Consider the following 8,517-nt stretch of genomic DNA (forward strand, 5'->3'; position numbering starts at 1 on the left):
CTGGCCAACTATTAGGGTGACTATTCACTGAGAAAGGAGAATATATCTCTACTTCTAGAATTGGTTAGCCTAGGCTCTGAGTGGATTTTGGCACCTAATCATCTTTCTGGCAGTCACACCAAGTCATCAACAAGGAGTGGATGGGCAGAAGGGGTAAACTAAGCTGGAGGTGAAACTGTACCACTTGGACGGTTTGCTTGGGGAGAGTTTACATGACCCTTGTTGCTGCTCTTAAGCCACTGTTACTTTCCTGCCATGGCTATGTCCTTTAGGCTCATTCCTTGAGAACAGTATCAGTAAAGCAGGTGTATTAATGTAGACACATTCTTGTGAAGTAGGGGATGTCTCCACTGGAAAACTTTGACTTATTAGTCAACCTTAAACTTGATTGGAATTGTGCTGAAGCGCAATCTTTTTAACATTCTATCTTTTTCTATTAGGGTTTCTCATAGACACAGAACCAATATGATACATTCATCTATCTCTCTAGATATTTACTATAAGGAAATGCCTTACTCCACTATAAAGTCAAGGTCTCATAATCTGTTATATGAATTCCTGAGTCCCAGGAACACTGATGGTGTCAGACCTGGTCCAACATCTGAAGATAGATGCCTGACTTCAATAGGGAGATAAAGAACTTGACCTCTCATCTCTGTTTTGGTTTTATTCAAGTCCTCTATAGATTAGCCATTCTGGGGATTACAATCTGTTTGACTCGGTTTGTCAGCTCAAATGTTAATTTCTTCCAGAAATACCCTATGAACATGCCCAGAAAATATGCTTAACCAGGTCTGGTCCAGTTGGCAGGTATACCAAGGCATGCATGCATCCGGCTTGTAGGTTACATGATTTAAACACTCTACCTCCTCTGGATTCTGCTCATTTTCAACTCTCACAGGCATTTCCTCAAATGAGACTCTTATAATCAAGTCTTTGTAAGTGCTTGTCGGGAGGGCTGGACTAACAAACTTGCACTTTGTTCTGGGAGGAATTTATATTGGATCAGTAGGATTCTATTCAAGCTGGCTCTAAAGTTCCTTGTTGGGTGGGGTAGTTTTAATCTGACCAGTTGAGCCCCCTGGCACTATGCATAACCTTTCAGGGATCCTGTGCTCGTGCAGACTGTTATCTGGGGCTGGATGGAGGTGAAATGGTTCCAATTTTGTGCCAGCTTTGAGAATCGGGAAGCTAAGTGTTGAACAAAAGGTAAACAGTGATCTCTTTGTAGAGTTCTGGAAGTTTCTGTCTGCATACCTTCCCTCCTCATTGGCACTTAGTTATAAAAATTCAGGCCACCCATTCTGACTTCAGTCTTTCTCTCCACTCAGCAAATCGTTCTGCTCAAACAGCCAGAAAACTAGCCTATAGGAAAGTCATAGGCTGAAGAGATGGCTCAAAGGTATAAGTTCTTGCTGCTCTTGCAAAGGATGGGGGTTTGGTCCATAGTACCTTGGTAGTATATACTTGGTAGTATCAAGTACTGAGGTAGGAGTATATAACCTTAAGTCCAATTCTATGGGGTCCAACATTGTCTTTTGGTCTCTGTGGGCACTGCATCCTAAGATAATGTTTTAAAAACATTCATCTTTTCATAGTATTTCTACATAAATATTTAGGTATGTTTACAGTTATGCATTTCCACTGAGTGCTTTTTTTTTTTTTTTTTTTTTTTGAGGCAGGGTCTCATGTAGTCCAGACCAGCCTCTCTTGAATTCTATTTGTGCCCAAAGATGACCTTGAGTCCCCACCCACCTCTGCTTTCCAGGTACTGCGATTACAAAGGTGCGCCACCATATCTAGGTCCCATAAACATTCTATTTTACACCATCTCATAGTATTTTAAAACCAGAATTCATTTCAAAGCCTATTCTAACTTCTAATTCAATTTACCAACTCATTAGTCATTGGGGGGGGGGTGGATTTTGCTTCTTAAATTGCAAGCATTTGGAATCCTTTGACAACTTTATATGCTTGATATTCACTTTTATTCATATTAAATATGGTTTCAGTCTTTTGAAATTTGCTGAGACGTGTTTTGTGATCCAGTTTGTGATATAAGTGTGAAAATATTCTGGGGTGCACCCTACATAGACACACATTCCTAAGGGTTTGGATGTATTGTTTTACAGCATGACTTGCTTGCTAGTGTAGGACAATATCATGTACTCTGTAGAACTCAGCATGTACTGAGTTGAACGACTCTCTACACCACATTCTGATAAACGTTAATGCTGACCCTTTATAAGATGGCAATTATCCCATGTTTTTCTTCATGTATATCTACCAGTTTCTCTCTGTTAGTCATATGTTTTCAGTCACTAGTGCATTATGGGAACGGGAAATAGTCTCTTAGGGAAAGCCTATGGCGATAATTTATAAAGCTCATATGAGAAAGCGTTTTCTTTCTTCAGCCCTTCCCCCAAAGTAACTGTTCATGATCTTTCATGAGACTGTGTGAGACCAGATAACCGACACTGTCTACTGCTCAAACATTTCCAGTAGAATCATCCTTTGTGTTTTTTTAAGCTTTCAGGACAAGATTTCTCTAGGTGGTTCTGTGGCTGGCTGTCCTCGTACTCACTCTGTAGACTGGGCTGTCCTCAGTGTCAGAGATCTGCCTGTCCCTGTCTCCCAAGTGCTGGATTACAAGTTTGTGCTACTAACGGCCAAGAATCATTTGTTAATTTTCCAAATTCCGCTGTCATTTTCTCTTATAAATAAACATGACTTGAGGTTAAAACTGTTATAAACATACACCTCATATATTTAATCTTTCTCCTGCCAACCTTATCTATGTAAGTATGATTATAGAAAGAAGTGCAAATAGATTCATTCAGGCCTAAAAATGTATTATGCAGGCTATGAGAGGCCACTTATACACTACTCAGGTCTTTTCAACTTTGGATTCAGATCATGCCTTTGGAAGACTGAACCCTGCTCTCTGTTAACAGTGCTTCAAGCACTATTCCAAGCATCCAGCTTCCTTACCCGAGGCTTCTCTGATGTGGCAAGGTTCCCTCACAGCTTACAGGGATAGCAGAATTGATACGTGAAGGGAGAATCCCTCACTCAGAGATGGGTGCTGATAGAGAAGAAAAAATGCTTCTCTCTCTCTCTCTCTCTCTCTCTCTCTCTCTCTCTCTCTCTCTCACACACACACACACACACACACACACACACACACACACACACATATGCACACACACATGTACACACATGCACACACACACACACGCACACACACATACTGTGTGTGTGTCCTCCCTCTTTGGTCTATCAAAAAGACATCTGTCAGTCAAAATTTATTAAGACGCATGGGATGCTTTGGTCCAACATAGCTAGTGAGCTCTTGGCAATGCTTCCCCAGTTTCCTTAGATTCTCTTTCATGTGTTCAGACTCAACCCCTCTGTCTTTCTTTCCTGCTCCTAAGGTCTCATTCTCCAGTAGAAGGTATCTACGTCTTGTTCCAAGTGCTACTTCCAAGGATAACCTAGGTTAAAGGAGTAAGGTAAGCAGGTCGTCGATATATTATATAACATGAGAGCAACATGAGAAGATAATTTGCTCGACTTTGTGCAAGCTATAGAGCATCAGTTCATTCAGCTGGCAGCATACTTGGTGGCTTCCACTTTTTTTCCTTTTTGAAAGCTCACAGTCCATTCTGAGCCTAACCACCTAAGGAAAAACAAAAAGGTGGTACAGGTTAGCTTGTGATTGAATAGGCAATTTTCTCTAGGATGTTTGGCTCTGAGCATTTTTCTGAGTAAGGGGGTCCTTGGCATTCGTATGGATACTCCAGTATTACATGGAGGAGCCTTTATTCTAATTAAATGTGAAAAGCTCTCGGTTGCTCTGGAAACAAGCACACTGCATTCTTAAGACTCCTTGGTGAAAAGCTACATCTTTTACTGCTATAATTCTTTCTGTTAAGAAATCGAAGATAACTTTTTTAAAAAGTCTGCTTTACTGGAATCCTTACAGGGTTTTCTTTGTTCATGAAGAAAAAAATTACAGAAGGTCCAGAGAGACAATAGTGAGCTACTAGGAATAAAGACTACTGACGTGCTAACCACAGGAGAAGGTGTTAACACTTCTTTTGCTGTGGCTGTTACTTAAACCCATCCGAGGTTCAAAAGACACCAATCTGCTTCCAATCTGTCCCTCATAAAATTTCCAGTGGGACAGAAAATGAGAAGACAAATAAATTAGTAACTAAAACATATCCCATTTGAAATAAGAACTACAGACAAAATAAACTATGGATGGATAGTGTGGACAATATTATGTTCCCTCTACACAAGTCTCATATTGAAGTCCTTACAACCAGAGATCCATAACTTAAGGGTATCTGGAGACTTTATTTTTAATTATGTCCATGTGTCTGTCTATGGGTAGGTATCTGGGGGTACCCATGAAGGCTAAAAGAGTATCAGGCACCCTGCAGCTAGAGTTATAGGAAGGTGTGAACTGTCTGACATGGGTCCTAGGAATAAAACGTTGGTTGTCTGTAAGAGCTACGTGTGCTCTTAACTCCTGGGCCATCTGTCCAGATGCCCTGGAGGCGACACTTAAAGAAAGGATTAAAAGGTAGACCCTCAGATACTGACTGGGTTGCCCAAGCACACAGTGAAAAGGCCTCAGGAGAATCTCAGCTTACCAACACCTTGACTGTGAACTTTTAACCTCCACAACCAAGACGTTTCTCTTACACAGCCATTTAGTCTGTGTATCAGCTGTGGCAGGCCCAGCTAACTAATGCACACACAGAGAGAATATTTGTTTTTTGTTCCTTTTAATCTCTGGCCTCAAAGAGAAAATAGAATTTTAGCAAAAACCTGAAGAAGAAGAAAAAAAAGGCAGCCAGAGGATATCTGGGGAGGAGCATTCAGGAAAGGGAGACACAATCCGGGGAACCTTGAGCTGGAGGGATGCCAGCGTGGTTTGAGGCTTAAGCATTGAAAGAGGAGCATGGAAAGGCACGAACAGGAGTCAGAGGCAGACTGTATGAGGGTGGATCTCAGTCAGTGCAGGCCCTCAGTGTGCACGAGGAGATGCTGGGAAGACCTGGGAAAACATTTTGACATTGTCCAGATTGGTGTGATGGTGTAGGCCTGGTGGGTAGGCAGAGCTGACACTAAAGGACAGCCACACACATCACGACTCAACTCAGTCATTTTCTACCTACCGTGCTCTTTTAAAATGACCTCTTACTCATCTAAACACACATAAAACTTTTAACTTATTTATCTGAACAGTTAACTCCTCTAATGGCAAAATTGGTGTCCGGATCAGTTCTCAGTTGTAAACAGGTGATCACTTTGGATAAAATAAATTTAGTAAAATTTAGAAATTGGCTATTACCTTTTCAATTAGCTTTCTGTTCCTTACTCTGTCGCCTTCCCTCCAGTGAATGTCATGCATGCTAGGTTGCCTCATACTATTTTATAAGTTACCCAAACCCTGGCTATTCAACAACAACAACAACAACAACAACAACAACAACAACAACAACAACAACAACATTTTTCTCAATATACATTAACTTCAGAAAAATTCTAAGTTTAGTCAAGTATGTCCCATGGGCCAGCTCTCCTGATAACCTCTGATGGTTCCAGTTATTTTCTCAAGTTTTGGATTTACACTCCATTCTTTCCACATTATTTGTATTTCTCTTGAAATTCTGCCTTCACCTATGAAATCAACCCTTAGTAAAACCATTTAATATACTTGTCATGCTGGTCTAACAGTCCTTTCCTACTAATCCCAGCCTCTATAAATCTGTCTCTTTTGGTTTGTGATCAAGGTGATAGTGTAGAATTGTGAGAGAAGAAGTTTACATTTTTTTAAAGAAAGATTTACGTCAATTAGGTCATCAATATTTAAAAAAAAACTTACACAAGACCCCCAAATTAATTTCAGGTAGTATATCAAACACACATAAGAGGGCAATATAGGTAAGCATCCTTGTGGGTAAGAAATGATTATTTATAGGTTAGGCAAGGTACTTAGTTGCCTTGGGGGAGAAAAAGCTACACATTTATAATAATCTATCAATGAGAGAGTTAAAATACAAATTGTAGAGAAGAAAAATGCATTTGGTTGTGGAACAAAGGCAGAATTTATAAGTTCAAAGTCAAGTGTAACTGACAATCAATAGATATAACAAAACAGCCGCTTTCTGAAGAGCATATGTAAGCGGTGAATAATGGCAAGATTCTGTCATCAGTCAGCAGAGGTTTTTGCAGTTTAACACCATATAACCACCGAATGCTGGTGAAGGTGGAATACTGAGAATTCTCATCAGACCAGGCTAGTGTGACAGTACATTTGAAAAGCTCACACTGTAACTCTAACTGTAAGCATAGGACATGTCTGAGCTATTCGACATGCAGGCGCATATATCAAGAGAGGCATATCCATGTGACAACAGATAAGATTAATATTTACTCCTGTGAGCATTATTTGTAAAAACACTAAACCTGGAAATAAATGTACAGCATCACCATGGGAGATTAGCCACAAATTACTTCCTTAGTACAGCATTGAACTTTGAGAAAATGATCCCAATAGGCAAGTCTATAGGTAAGATTGTTGGTTGTTTGGGGATGAAGGGATGGGGGTATCTTTGGAGGGTAATGCTTTTCAGAACGTGAAAAGGATGTACAATTTGACTGCAGTATTGGTCCCACAAAGTGAATATAACAAAAATAATCACATACTTTAAATGGATGGATTGTATGGCTTGAATGATATCTCATTACCATTAGTAATAAAATATTTTATGTATACCCCCAAACACCGGAGGCCACACAACATAAGAGTGAAAGAATATTTTTAGAGGAGCCATTGCATGAGACAACATGCATAAACTCAAATGCAGAATGAAAGGAGTGGGGTATTACAGACTGTTTGATGAATAACTATTGTGACAGAAAGAACAATTCTAGGATACTCAAGGCTAAGGCAATGTCTATATTTAGGGGGAGTGTGCTATCTTTGTTACGGCCTGGGATGAAGGAGGTTGGTACTAGATTATATCATGTAGATTGTTGCCAGAGCGTGTCTGGTTAAGTGCTGAACTGGATTTGGAATTGGCGTACTGTTTTCTGTGCTGATTTTCAACAAATGTTAAACAGCTTCAACAGCCTAGTTGTTCAGTAAATGGTCTTGCCAAGTAAGCACCGGGAAAAAAAAAGGGGGGGGGGAGGGGGCTAAAAGCATACATAAAGATTTTCAAGTTGTTTTAAATTTGTTGGGATTATGTAGAATTTCAACATTCTTCTATACACTTTTCAGTATGTTTTAAATGATCACGTTGGACGTATCACAACAAAAGAGAAATTATCGAAATACAATAGTTTACCTTTTTTTTTTTTTTTTTTTTTTTTTACACTAAGCCAATTTATCCAAAATGTTAGACTCTACTAATTTCAGAATAAAAGGCCGGCCGTTTTGGCTACTGTTCTAAGGGGTTCCTGGTGGGTGACTGGTAACCGGCCCTGGGAGGAGGAGCAAGCAGGAGCGTGGGATTCCGGGGCGATGTTCAGAACCTGTGCAAGGGAAGCGGGGCATCCTTACAGAATCCTTTCTGCAAGCACCAGGGAAGCGGTGCCGGCTCCCAGAAAGTGAAGAATTCGCCTGCCATTACAATCTGAAAGCGTGTAAGGCCCGCGGCCGTGAGTGGGTGTTTCCTCCTCCTATGCAAGGTTGTGAAAGATGAGTACGTGACAGATTTCGCTCTTCACGGGGGCGTTGGGGGTGGTCACAGAACTGGTAACTCTCTAATTGGCGACTCTCCAGAGGAATCTTAAGACACGTAAAGTTTTTTTTTTTTTTTCTTTCTATTTCTCTTTACCTGGGCTTGCATTGGCGGGAGAGGGACCGGCGCGGAGCAGGGTGTGGCCAGATGCCTTCCGCGGCCCAGGGTATCCTGAACCTTCAGGATGCTCGCACTCATGGGGCGGAGTCCACTCGGTATCAGGACGCAGCCTGGGCAGGACAGCAGGAGGATACTCGCATCACTTCAGCCGGCTTAGCGTAGCGGGAGCCGCTTCGGACTGGAACAAGGCTCGACCCCACTCCGGGTATCCCACGCGGAGCGGTTATGCCTTTCTTCGGTCGCCGAGATCTTTACGGTTCTGACAGGTCTGCAGGTTGCTTTGCAACTTTGGTAGAAGCGCGGCGTGGGCGCGGCTGACAGCTCTACGCACGCGCGGTGCTGGTCCACCTCCAGCTCACCGCAAGGCCACTCCCACAGCGCAGGCCACGCCTGCCGTTTAGCCCGGCTGGCTCGCTGCGGCTGAGAACCGGTTGCTGCTGGTGCTGGTGGGCGGAAGAACACACACAGGATTCTGAATTAGTTGTAAACAGTGTCTATCTTCCTCTAGAAATAACATCCATACTAGACCCATGTAGACGGCAAGATCCTGTGCTTCAACCTACTTTCTCAGAATAAGAGATTTTTCTCCATTGGGGTTTCTCAACCACCCGTGGTGGTGGAGATTTGGACTCGG

At 41.8% G+C, this 8,517-nt stretch overlaps 1 long non-coding RNA gene across 1 annotated transcript; it reads right to left on the reverse strand.

Moving 5' to 3' along the window:
• Nucleotides 1–3,290: 3,290 nt before the first annotated feature.
• Nucleotides 3,291–8,222, reverse strand: LOC117718280 (uncharacterized). The gene is made up of 2 exons (XR_004608009.2): nucleotides 7,860–8,222; nucleotides 3,291–3,679 (listed from the first exon to the last, which is right to left on the reverse strand). It is a non-coding gene; the product is annotated as an uncharacterized LOC117718280 (long non-coding RNA).
• Between the last annotated feature and the right edge of the window lie 295 nt (nucleotides 8,223–8,517).

This window comes from Arvicanthis niloticus, chromosome 12 (genome assembly GCF_011762505.2).
Source record: "Arvicanthis niloticus isolate mArvNil1 chromosome 12, mArvNil1.pat.X, whole genome shotgun sequence".
NCBI lineage: Eukaryota > Metazoa > Chordata > Mammalia > Rodentia > Muridae > Arvicanthis > Arvicanthis niloticus.